This window comes from Chelonia mydas, chromosome 2 (genome assembly GCF_015237465.2).
Source record: "Chelonia mydas isolate rCheMyd1 chromosome 2, rCheMyd1.pri.v2, whole genome shotgun sequence".
In the NCBI taxonomy this organism is placed as follows: Eukaryota; Metazoa; Chordata; order Testudines; family Cheloniidae; genus Chelonia; species Chelonia mydas.
The window spans coordinates 119,646,179-119,659,720 of record NC_057850.1 but is presented as its reverse complement, the minus strand read 5'-3'; the positions used below and the strand labels follow the sequence as shown (position 1 = coordinate 119,659,720).

The following is a 13,542-nucleotide window of genomic DNA, read 5'->3' as shown; positions in this document are numbered from 1 at the left end:
CTTTTGGAAGGAGCATGCTCCACTGAGCATTCTATGCCTGTTGTGTAAAATTAAGAGGCTCTATTTGAAATGAATTTTCAATAAATATCAGTGGCTTTGGTAAGTATCTTTAAAGGAGCAAAATAAAATTGGCAAGACTGTCTGCTATTTTTCTGGATGACAGATACATTTTTCAGATAAACATGATTACATAATATTTAATTTAGATTGTCAAAAAGGGTAGCTGTACAATTTGTCCACACATAAAAATGATCTAATCTACCTAGGTAGGAGCAGAGGGAGGGAGTGGTAAACTCTGGTGTAAAGGGGGTGAGGTTTTACATGGCACTGGGACATTACATAAATATTTAAACACGAAATTGGTTCTCAAATCCAGCACGCTGCTTCTTTTTGATAACTTAGACATCAAAATTTCATACTATTCAAAAATGCAATTCATTGACTTTTAAAGGTCACACAATATATGCCTATTGACAGTAACACTGAATTTATATGACTGAAAACACAGTTACCAATCAAATTCAAATTAACCTTCTCTAGGATCTGTATGCAGAACCCAAACATATTAAATTGAAATTTGTCATCTTAACTACACAGTACAGAATTACGCTATGAATAATACTGGGATGATGATCAAGCCCCTTTTCCCCTCCTTTTCAGAAACCTGATTTTCTTTTTGAATTGAGGCATAATACACAGCTCTTTGTCACACAATGAAACTGCAAACATAGTATTTCCACTTGCTTTTACATTTAAATATGCTTTTGTGACTCAGACCATCTGCTTTAAATTATTTTATGTTCAACATTTTCATTGAATATTTTGTACATTACAATAACAAATGACAACTCTTTTAAATTGTAAATGTGGTTCAGCAATGCAAAGCTAAACCCGAGGCAAAAAGCTCACAGAGAATTAAATATTCTGTTTAATATCACTCTGATTATCAAGATAACTCTATATCACTAACTCCTATGCAAAATCTCCAAGGGATAAACATGATTATCAGCCATTCTACCTTGTAGGTCATGAAATATCAGAGATGTCTTATGCCTTGAACTCCTGGATTTCTATAAACCATTTACCTATAGCAGTGGTTCTCAGCCAGGGATCTGGGGTCCCCTAAGGGACCGTGAGCAGGTTTCAGAGGAGCCACCAAGCCAGGCCAGTGTTAGACTTGCTGGGACCCAGGGCAGAAAGCTGAAGCTCCCAGCCCTGCCACCTGGGGCTGAAGCCGAAGCCTGAGCAACTTTAGCTTTGTGGGGATCCCCGGTGGTGTGGGGCCCTGGGCACCTGCCCTGCTTGCTACACCCTAATGCTGCTCCTGGCTTTTATATGCAGAAAAACAGTTGTGGCACTGGCAGGCCTTGGAGTTTTTATACCATGTTGGGGGGGCCTCAGAAAGAAAAAAGTTAAGAACCCCTGCCCTCTAGGACAGGGGTTGCAGATCTCCTACCCATATAGCTGAGAATAATGCTAAAAGGAAGACAATTTTGAGGTTATGAAAATGTATGGGTACTTCCCTTGAGAGGGAAGGATTACATTAAAAGTGAAAGACTACATTCCAGCATTACTGAAGGAACCAAGCGCGTCACCCTTAGGTGACCTTCACTTACTACTTGGAAAAAATGAACTATTAGAAGGAACCTGTGACACTGCACCCTATAGTCGTTATAGTAATATTTTTATACTATGGTTATGGCATAATTATTATGCGTTTTGTACAAGATAGGTCATGTGAGGTGTCATTGGAAAAGTTATGATTTGCTGAATATGATTATCCTATTTGTATGCATGTATCATTTTTGTATCTGAAGTTATAAATACTGACTATGTAGCTGTACTTCAAATGTAGTTATACCTGGGTAACACCCACTAAATATCAGGTTGTAAAGGGCCTATTCAGGGTAATGGGCCATTAAAAAGAACAACAGGCCTTAGGAGAGCACTGGGTGAGCCTTGCTGAGAACCCTCTAGACAGCATGTAAGTAATGGCTGCTATGACTCTACAAGGACATGTGACCAGGCCACATGATCCTGGACTCCATCTTGGGATGTCAGTATTTTTCCACAAACCGGTCTGGGAACCAAACTTTGAAACAAAGGGTTCCAGCCCTATGCTAAAGCGGGGGGAGGGATAGCTCAGTGGTTTGAGCATTGGCCTGCTAAACCCAGGGTTGTGAGTTCAATCCTTGAGGGGGCCATTTAGGGATCTGGGGCAAAAATTGGGGATTGGTCCTGCTTTGAGCAGGGGATTGGACTAGATGACCTCCTGAGGTCCCTTCCAACCCTGATATTCTATGATTCTATATAAGGCAGGGAGTGACATCATCTGTGGTTCTTCACTCCCCACACAAGAAGACATCTGGAAACACCTGAGGAACAAAGACTAAACTGGGGGAAGTGCTGGACCCAGGCTAAAGGGATTTCTAGCCTGTGTAAGAAAGACCTGGGGATTCCAAGCTGTAAAGTAAGTGCAGCTTGTCCCATAAGAATCTGCAGCCCACCTGTATCATCAGCCAGGGTGAGAATTTGCTAGTTCATATCCTATCTATCTAATATCTTAGACTTTGTTTGCATTTTGTTTATTTACTGGGTAATCTGCTTTATCTGTTTGCTATCACTTACAATCTATCTTTTATAGTTAATAAACTTACTTTATGTTTTTATCCAAACCAATGAGCTTTGACTGGAGTGCTTGGGGAAAATCTCTCCTTGGTTACCACAAGTGTGCATTGTTCACACTGAGGAAGAGGCACACTGGGTATTAAACCCATATACTAGCCAGATTTGACAAGGACAGGATGGTACTTCTCTGGGGTCCTAGGCTGGAAAGCTGGTGGTTAGAGAGTCTGCTTGTAACTGCAGCTGAGTGTGTCCCTACCTGTGTGAATGCTGGTGAAAGTGCAGGCTGGAGGGCTTTACAGCTTGTCACAGCAGCACAGTGTGAGAGGGAGCCCAGGCTGGTGTGTCAGAGGGCTCAGTGGTACCCCAGTTCACAATGGCACCGGTCACAGAACCTATCATATGAGACACTGCCTCAATCTGCACACAATTAAGGCTGCTGCCTGAATCAGAAGAGAACTATCCCCGAGATCCTTACCTACATTCTTACAACAGGACAAAGATTCTCCATAACTGGTAAAAGACATGGGATTGAAAAAGCATGGAAGTCATCAAGCCAGAGCAGCTTTGCTGTCTCAAATGAGAGATATCAGACAACCTAGATCTCCAAGCCTTGCAGACATTTTAAATATGTTACTAGCCACTTCAGTCAGCTCTTCATTATTACTACCCAAGCTATCTCATCCAGCCCGCCCGCCCACAAATCAACAAGATATTGTGAAGTGCATGAGTGCTGCAGTCTGATTTTTGGTCTCCTTTTTTCTGCGCAGTGCAGCATGTGGTAGTCCCAAGCCATACAGAAAGGCGGCAGCTGGAAAAGAAGCAAGCCCACTCACAAAGTGAAAGAACGCAGGTGGCACAGCTCCTTCCTTATAGACCAGAGTGGATTGGGGGAGAAGCAAAAATATTCTTTTGAATGGCACAGCAAATGTGAATGTAGAGTATGAAGGGAGCAGAATGGAAATAGAGTGACCCCAAGTGGCAAACAAGAATATGGTGAACTTGCATCAGATCCATCTTGTAACAGAAGTTAGAACTAAAAACATCAAAGTGACTGCACATCCCACCTTGCAATCATTTAAGAATTATTCTAAATAAATACAGGAAAGAAAGTTACTATCTACGGAAGAGAGCATTAGTTAAAATGTGTTCCATAGGAGCTAATACGTAAGAGAGGAAAGCTTTAAAACAGAGTTTAAATACAATCTACGTCTAATTTTAAACTCATTTTCTTATTAATATCCATTTTGCTTATTAACGAAGATGAGTATTTAAATAAGTGATTTCTTCTTCTTAGCCTATTCTTTCTACTTAATCAATCTTGAACTGATGTTACAATGGTGATATTGTAACATCAGTCATCTTCAATATCCCATTCATTCGCTAACAACTTCAATAACAGCAACGGAAATACAGAAAATAGCAACTAAGTAAACTGCTGTTTGTGTCTTCCTTCAAGTTTACTTCAATGTCAAAATTGCTCTAAATTTAATTCTCCCAGAAAGGGAGGAAGAGAGTAATATTTACAAAATGCATACCACCGCTTTTGATAAACATAAATAGGATCAGTCCAAATTTGCCTGGGAGGGAAGAGAGGAAGAGGGTTTTTCTTTTGTTTGCTGAACACAGATAAATAGATAAATACAATATTACAGCTTTCCACAGTGATTTCGCCCTTCATTTTTTACTCAAAAACCAGTACCTTCATGGGGGAATGGAGGGAAACAGTGCAAAAGCATCTTTTTTGAATAATGTTCCTCATGAATTTCATTTATATAACTGTGCCTTTCATAAACATGTGCATGTGAAGGACAGCTTGTTGCTCTCCAAGGTCCTAGGACTTGCTTTGGTCTCTCCGAATGTGAGTCACTGTCCCGATAGTGAGCTTTAAACAAACTGAAGTGATTCATTTCTTCTGGCTTTGTAAGATACCATAATTTAGGACCTAATCTAAGAGTATCTGGTATTTTTGAAAGTAGGGCTACTCTTTTTATTAGTCCATCATCTTGTACAAATTTCTGGATCCTACACAGGTACCTAGTAGTTTTTGTGCTCTACAAATATGATAGGTTTATCAAAGACATTTTACTCCTGAGGGAATTCTGCACCAAAAATATAACATAAAATTCTGAATAAAATTCAAAAATTAAAAATCATGCACACAATATTTTAAAATTCTGCAAATTTTATTTGTCTATAAATAAATGTGGCTCTAGCATGGCAGTGGGGAGCACAGGCCACTGGCTGTATTGAGGTGGGAGATCACCCTGAAGCCCCAGGGTACAGGGACTTGACAGTGAGGCTGCACCTGACCCTGACATGTGCAAGGGCTGGGCCTGCTCCAGAAACACCCTGGGGGCCCTGTGCCTCTACACCAGGTGCAGCAGTTGTGGGTGGGCAGGCTCAGCCCAGCAGGATCCAGGTGTGGAGGGGCTTAGTGCAGGGGGATCCGGGTGTGGGGTGAGAGGTTTCTGTGTGTGGCAATTTGGGTTCAGGGGGCTCAGTGGGAGATCTGGATGCACAGGGGCTCATTGGGGGGTTCCGGGCACACGGGCAATGGGACGCTGCAGGGGATCCAGGTGAAGATGGTTGGGGCTCAGTGGGAGGTTCTGGGTGTGGGGAGATAGGGCTTGGCGGGGGGGGGGGTCTGGGTGTGGGGGGACTCGGTAGGGGGGTCTGGGTGCTGGGAGAGTAGGGCTTGATGAGGGGGTCGGGGTCCAAGTGCAGCTACTTGGGGATCAGAGGGGTGGGGGCCTGGGTGTGGGGGGCTCATTGGAGGCGTCCAGGTGTAGGGGGGTAGGGTTTGTCAGGGTGACGGTTCGGTGGGCCTGCTTATCTAGGGAGCCCCATCTGCTGCTGAGGAGACACCGCATGCCAGGCTCCCATTCCCCAATTCCCCTATACCCTTTTCTTCTCCTTCCCCCTCTGCCCACTCTCACGTTCCCCTCCCCTATTCCACTCCCCTTCCTTCCCCACTGCCTATTCCTCCTACCCCCTCATCCCCCTTTCCTCATTTCCCCCACCCCCACTTACCCAGCCCCACCACCAGCACTCACTGTTGCACAGAAAACAGGAAGCATACAGAAAGGGAGCACAACTGGCACTAGGACCCAGGAGGCGGCGTTCAGCTGCAGAGTCAGCAGAGTTGAGACAAGGCCTCCTTCAGCTGGACAGCTCTGCACTTGCAGAAATGAGGGGGTCAGTGGCATGTAACCCCATGTGCCCCCCCATGCCTCATCTCTGTTTGGGGGTGTCAAACATACAGCTAAGGGTGGCCTAGAATTCCTCCTTACCTGTAGGGGTTAAGAAGCTCAAATAGCCTGGTTGGCACCTGACTAACAGGACCAATGGGGGAAGAAGATACTTTCAAACCTTGGGACGGGGGAAGGTTTTGTTTGTGCTCTTTGTTTTGTGTAGGGGTTTCTCTTTTGGGACTGAGAAGGGCCAGACAGAAATCCATCTTCTCCAACCCATCCCAATCCAAGTCTCCAATATTGCAACCAGTATAGGTAAGCCAGGCAAGGCGGATTAGTTTATCTTTTGTTTTTCTTGTGAATTTTCCCTGTGCTAAGAAGGAGGTTTATTCCTGTTTTCTGTAACTTTAAGGTTTTGCCCAGAGGGGAATCCTCTGTGTTTTGAATCTGAATACCCTGTAAAGTATTTTCCATCCTGATTTTACAGAGATGATTTTTACCTTTTTTTTTTTAAAATAAAGTCCTTCTTTTAAGAACCTGACTGATTTTTCCATTATTCCAAGACCCAGGGTCTTGGGTCTTTGATCATTTTGTAACCAATTGGTTAGGATATTATTCTCAAGCCTCCCCAGGAAAGGGGGTGTATGGGCTTGGAGGAATTGCTGGGGGAAGAGGAACTCCAAGTGGTCTTTTTCCCTGGTTCTTTGTTAAATCACTTGGTGGTGGCAGCGTTACTTAAACCCAAGGTACAAGGGAGAATTTGTGCCTGGGGAGTTTTTAACTTAAGCTGGTAGAAATAAGCTTAGGGGGTCTTTCATGTGGGTCCCCACGTCTGTACCCTAGAGTTCAGAGTGGGGAGGGAACCCTGACAGGGCGGGGGAACAATCCCCCCCAAAAAAACTGCACCCATGGTCGTTCCTCCTGCACGAGGCTTCCCTTTGCTTCCCAGCAGTTTTCTGCAGGGAAGCACAGGAATTCTGCCAGGGGGCTGTTTTCTGCGGGCGCGCAGTCACTCAGAATCCCCCCAGGAGTAAATCTGGACAACAGACAGAACTCTAGACTGATTCAAATGGAAACTTTTGTCTTCAGAACAAACCTTGATACACTCTTAAGCACAGCCTTGTTTGGAAGAAACTGCAAGATATGTATAAAGAGAGCCTCAAATTCAACAACTCACCAAGCAAAACAAATGTTACTAGGAACTCCAGAACGAAGGTTGCAAAATACAAGGGGAAAAAATGGGGGGTGGTTTATACTAGCTCCAAGAAAGTGTTAAAATTCCATGCTGGCAGAAGAACATTAATCTCATTCTGAATCAAGGAGAATGCTTTGAAGATTCTTAAACTGTTTTAATGCAAAGAAATGGTCTTCACTTTGTCTCCTTGGATAGTAGTAATAACTGCTGACTGCACTTTTTATAAATGCTGATACAAACAGTTTTCTAGCTTTGCATAAACCCTAAAGCCTGAATATCAACTATTTAAGCCTGAAAGTTTCCTTCACATTAGAATAAATCTTTATGTTTTCTCAATATAACAGTTAGTTCTCACATGGTGACTAATGTTCCTCATCATTTACCAGCTGTGAAATGATAAGCCCGCCTGGATTGAAATGCTGCAAAGCTTATATTAGCAGGCTTTAGAACTAGTCCAGACTGCATTTCCATTATAGACAGATATAGAGATTATTAACCTGCTGTATCTTATAGGGAGTCCATGCAGCAAAAAAAAAAAAAAAAAAAAAAAAAAAATCAGTTTACACTATCTGATGAAACAATGAAAAACATAGCTGTACTTTCACAGGGCAGCCCAAGTGGTTAAAAGTTAGATCTTGCTAACAAGTTCCCAAAACTAATGAAATACACTAATATATTCCATAAATAAGAAATTAGTAAAGCCCTGCACGTTTACAAAATTTGTATCACATCTGATCCATGATCAGCAAAAATGGTCCATGGATATCCGCAGATTTGCAGGGCTCTAGTTATTGGGAGCTACCAACCAGCTGTGCTACTCCACACCTTTGTAAGCTGTTAACCGACAGTGAAACTTACCAATGGGTTTTGAAAGTTTCACTTTGCAGCTGTGGCACAGAGTACACACTGTGGAAAGCAGTTGGAAAAATTTGGCAGAGGTAACAAGGCAGACGTACAAACCTGGAGAATGTAGGGGGAAAAAGAGAACAGACCAGAAAGGGGAATATTGCTCCAATTTTTATAATAAGAATACTAATTAGAAAGAATAAATAAAAATTACTTTCAGTTTCCTGCTTCCTAGGCCAGCAGTAACCGTAATCATTCTATAGCCAGACCTAGCCTTTGCATTTCTGCATGAACAGATGAGGCAATATTTGAGCGGCTCACTTATAAACATGATCTCCTGGCCTCAGTCATCACATAACTATACACCTGGCTAGCATTAAGATTATGGAGAAAGTTGATTATTCACTTCTTTGTAGCACTCCCTATACTTAACTAACTTCTCCTGTGGTAGAGAAGCAGTACCCTATTGTTCATGCCAGGGTTTGTATCATAGTTGTCAACATTTATAAGTGTTTCAAGTGAAATTCTCCAAAATATTTAGGAGCTGGGGAGCACTAGGTCTCGATATTGCAGGGTTACAGGCACACAATGTTGGCTTGTTCCCAAATTTCCATAAAATATTATTGAGTAACCATGAATACACCTGTTTAACTGACTTTTCTTCCGCGTCAGTACACCACATACACCATTTCCCCAAAATTATATAGTGATACTTAAAAAGGAAGGAATACTTTACTATGGGATAGAGATTAATTTTGTACTCCACAGCAGTTTTTAGCTTATGGGGTTAAATTCAATGCTTAGCATAAGCAGATGCATCTCTGCTGATTTTAGTGGAATTATATCAATTTACAGCAGAGCTGAATTTGCTTTCCAATAGTTAGCCAACAAGTCTAAAATGCAGGTTAAACTGCAGCGTGCACTGAAGTTCCACCAGAAGATGCTGCAAGTTGAGACTATTTTTTCTTTTCAATTTTCACTTTAAAAGCAAACAGTCACTATAACAAATTTTGAATACATTCATTAGAAATCAACTCACTTAACTCTGCAGTGTAGTATAAACAAGCAGTATAAAACTTCTGCAACAGTAAATTGTATATTGATTAAAACATGCTAAAACCAGATTTAAAAGCAAACACATTCTGACTAAATACGTCCCAGGATTCCCAATTTCAGTAAAAGAATTCCCTCACTTCAATTCATGTCCTCATTGTCAGTGCCCTCTTAGACCTAAAGTCACTATTTTTAAAATGGAATTTTCAGTATGCGGTCTTTTTTGCAACATTAAGTTGCATTATTTTCTTGTCTTTTAAATGCTGCAAACATGTGGCCTCTAATAAAGGTATTTAAAAATTATGAATATTTTATTGTATTAAGCATATTGGATTCTGTGTGTGTGTGTGTGTTAGAAGCCACTATTTTAAGTAAATATCTTCAGTAGACACTTCAGTTTTTTTACATTGCAGAAAGAGGGTATGGACTGACAGTATGCTACCATATTCTTAGAAAACTATTTTCCTTGTTATTAAATACATTTCAAAATGCCCTAGGGATGGGAAATTAAGTTAATTCTGGACTAATCTAATCTGCACAAACCATAATTTGCAATCATTCAAAAACAGCCATATCTTCTTCTCAGCAAAGACTTAATACTGTAGACAAGTGCTGTAATGAAGTCTTTTATTACTAAGACTTCAGGCCAAATCTTACACCCACAGCAGAGCAAAAATCCTATTGAGCTACCTTTACAAAACAGAATACAGAACATTTGCTAGTACAGTATGAAATACGGACAGGGCTTCATATTGGAGAAAACATGCAAGGAACCAAATTACCAGTGCTATATTGTATATCTATTAAGTTGAAATTTAAGTCAGTACTCCTCATGGAATAAGAGTGCCTGTTTGTATGCAGGTTTGCAATTTGCGGGTCGCTAGATCCTTGGATGCTCAGGTACTATCTGAGCCCAAGAGCACTTTATTCACTAATGTCTAGCAAAGGAAGTGAGCTTTTATTTTGTATGTGGAACTTGCTAGTTAACCATGCCTTTTGTCACCTCTAGCTTAGACTTCTCTAATGTAACTCACATCGAGCTGCATTTAAAGGTTTCAGAGTAACAGCCGTGTTAGTCTGTATTCGCAAAAAGAAAAGGAGTACTTGTGGCACCTTAGAGACTAACCAATTTATTTGAGCGTGAGCTTTCGTCGGATGCATACTGTGGAAATAATGTCTTCTGCAGTTTCCACAGTATGCATCCGATGAAGTGAGCTGTAGCTCACGAAAGCTCATGCTCAAATAAATTGGTTAGCCTCTAAGGTGCCACAAGTACTCCTTTTCTTTCTGCATTTTAAAGGCATTCAGAAGGTTGAATTAGCCACTTTCAACACACTAAGCAATGCTTTTTGCAGACAGAACTTTATAATGCTGAGCCATAGTTAAGTGTCGTTTCTGAGTAGCTTCCAGGGGGAGTCTCAAATGTTGATTTTGACTTTACAAAGACCTAAACATATTGGGACCTGACTAATCTATGGCATGTCTACAATATGGAAATGTTTATTCCTGTTAGTCTGCAGGAGTTAAAACAGCTACAGAAGAGTGAGCAGGCCTCCACTATTAATTGTGTATCGACACAAGTGTTTATTACTTTCCCATCAATTATACTGTAGTCAATAAAAAGGAGTACTTGTAGTCTGGATGAAAGCTGCAGACATGCAGGTAGGCACAGCGGTCAGTAGGTTTCCGGTATAGGGTGGTGTTTATGTGACCATCACTTATTAGCACCATAGTGTCCAGCAAGTGGATCTCTTGTGTGGACTGGTCCAGGCTGAGGCTGATAGTAGGATGGAAATTGTTGAAATCATGGTGGAATTCCTCAAGAGCTTCTTTTCCAGGGGTCCAGATGATGACGATGTCATTAATGTAAGGCAAGTAGAGTAGGGGCATTAAGGGACGAGAGCTGAGGAAACGTTGTTTCTAAGTCAGCCATAAAATGTTGGCATACTGTGGTGCCATGTGGGTACCCATAGCAGTGCTGCTGATTTGAAGGTATACATTGTCCCCAAATGTGAAATAGGTATGGGTGAGGACAAAGTTCAGCCACCAAGTCTGCCGTGACATTATCAGGGATACTGTTCCTGATGGCTTGTAGTCCATCTTTGTGTGGAATGTTGGTGTAGAGGACTTCAACGTCCAGATTGGTTAGGATGGTGTTTTCAGGAAGTTCGCCGATGGATTGTAGTTTCCTCAGGAAGTCAGTGGTATCTCGAAGATGGCTAGGAATGCTGGTAGCGTAGGGCCTGAGGAGGGAGTCCTTGAGGAATCCACCAATGATTTCAACAATTTCCATCCCACCATCAATCTCAGCCAGAACAGTCTACACAAGAGATCCACTTCCTGGACACTACAGTGCTAATAAGCAATGGTCACATAAACACCAACCCTATACCGGAAACCTACTGATTACTACTCTTACCCATATGCCTCCAGCTTTCATCCAGACCACACCACACGATCCATTGTCTACAGCGAAGCTCTACGATACAACCGCATTTGCTCCAACCCCTCAGACAGAGACAAACACCTACAAGATCTCTATCAAGCGTTCTTACAACTACAATACCCACCTGCTGAAGTGAAAAAACAGCTTGACAGAGCCAGAAGAGTACCCAGAAGTAACCTACCACAGGACAGGCCCAACGAAGAAAATAACAGAACACCACTAGCCGTCACCTTCAGCCCCCAACTAAAACCTCTCCAACACATCATCAAGGATCTACAACCTAACCTGAAGGACGACTCATCACTCTCACAGATCTTGGGAGACAGGCCAGTCCTTGCTTACAGACAGCCCCCCAACCTGAAGCAAATACTCACCAGCAACCACACGCCACACAACAAAACCACTAACCCAGAAACCTATCATTGCAACAAAGCCCGTTGCCAACTGTGCCCACATATCTACTCAGGGGACACCATCATAGGGCCTAATCACATCAGCCACACTATCAGAGGCTCGTTCAGCTGTACATCTACCAATGTGATATATGCCATCATGTGCCAGCAATGCCCCTCTGCCATGTACATTGGCCAAACCTGACAGTCTCTACATAAAAGAATAAATGGACACAAATCAGATGTCAAGAATTATAACATTCATAAACCAGTCAGAGAACACTTCAATCTCTCTGGTCACCCGATTACAGACCTAAAAGTGGCAAGTCTTCAACAAAAAACTTTCGAAAACAGATTCCAACGAGAGACTGCTGAAATGAAATTAATTTGCAAACTGGACACCATGAAATTAGGCTTGAATAAAGACTGGGAATGGATGTGTCATTACACAAAGTAAAATGATTTCCCCATGTTTATTCCCCTTCCCCCGCTCCCCTACTGTTCCTCACAGGTTCTTGTCAACTGCTGGAAATGGCCCACCTTGATTATCACTACAAAAGGTTTTGTTTTGTTTTTTGCTTCCCCCTCTCTGGCTGGTAATAGCTCACCTTACCTGATCACTCTCCTTACAGCGTGCATGATAACACCATCGTTTCATATTCTCTGCGTATATAAAATCTCCTCGCTGTATTTTCCACTGCATGCACCCGATGAAGTGTGCTGTAGCTCATGAAAGCTTATGCTCAAATAAATTTGTTAGTCTCTAAGGTGCCACAAGTATTCTTTTTCTTTTTGCGGATATAGACTAACACGGCTGCTACTCTGAAAACCATAGTCAATGCAGCTGCACAGGCATCACATAGCACACATTTGGGTCTGGAGAGATCTTTATTACTGGTGATACATAAAATAGAAAGAACCCAGCTAGACTCACTGATTTTTTGTAGGAAAGGAAGATGGGGGGAAAAACAACTCTGGTGAGCAGGACACATTTCAGCTTGAAGTCATTGAGAAAAACAACATGTAAGCACACTGCAGCACTTTAGCTCAAATTGCCTCTTTGCTTTGGCCCTCCAGCTAGTTCTCACTGTAACCCAGGGAGCAACACTCCACCTGCTCAGGATAGTTATTGATTTCTGGACATTTGTAGGGTTGTTGGAGCTGTGCTGGTCCCAGAATACTAAATTTGTTAGTCTCTCAGGTGCCACAAGTACTCCTGTTCTTTTTAAAGAGAGAAGGTGAATGAGTTAGTATCTGCTGGTGAAAGAGACAAGCTTTCAAGCTTCACAGACAGGAAGCGCTCCACATAGCTCAAAACCTTCTCTCACCAACAGAAGTTGGTCCAATAAAAAATGTTACTTGACCCACCTTGGCTCCTACTTTTCATTGGTCATTCTAACCTCGCCCCCCATGACCGCTGCATCACAGGGCTGTATCGCGGGGGTGGGGGGAGAGAGTTGCTGCATGGGCAGCCCTCATGCCGGGTTATGTCTGGCTGCCATGCGAGACTCTGGGGCTCGTGTTCAGCAGGCCCCCCCCGCACCGAGGCAGCAGGGAGGGGGTCCCCGCGGTAGCTCCCTGGCTGCCCCCGCGGGGTCGTCACCACTGAGAGACAATAAACCGGGACACTGAGGATGAGCCCGCGCCCGCAAACCTGGCGAGGCGCAGGGAGCAGCCGCGCAGCCGCCCCCCGGCAGTCCCCGCCCCTCCCGCACCTGCTAGCGACCGAGCCAACCCCCGCCCCCGGCTCCGCCCCGCCCGGCCGAGCACGAGCCGCCCCGCAGAGCGCGC

The 13,542-nt window shown here is 43.0% G+C and overlaps 1 protein-coding gene across 11 annotated transcripts in view; it reads right to left on the bottom strand.

The window, feature by feature from the left end:
- The window catches only part of PIGN (phosphatidylinositol glycan anchor biosynthesis class N), a 137,449-nt gene that overhangs the window by 123,648 nt on the left and 259 nt on the right, over positions 1 to 13,542 (bottom strand). The window contains exon 2 of one of the 11 annotated variants that reach the window (XM_037893282.2): positions 7,873 to 7,974. The exons of 8 other annotated variants lie outside the window; for them this stretch is intronic. The gene's annotated coding sequence lies outside the window, so the exon portion shown is untranslated. Of the gene's footprint in view, positions 1 to 7,872; positions 7,975 to 13,119; positions 13,449 to 13,542 lie in introns of those variants that run through there. 2 more of the 11 variants (XM_037893280.2, XM_043540214.1) reach the window with 2 other exon arrangements.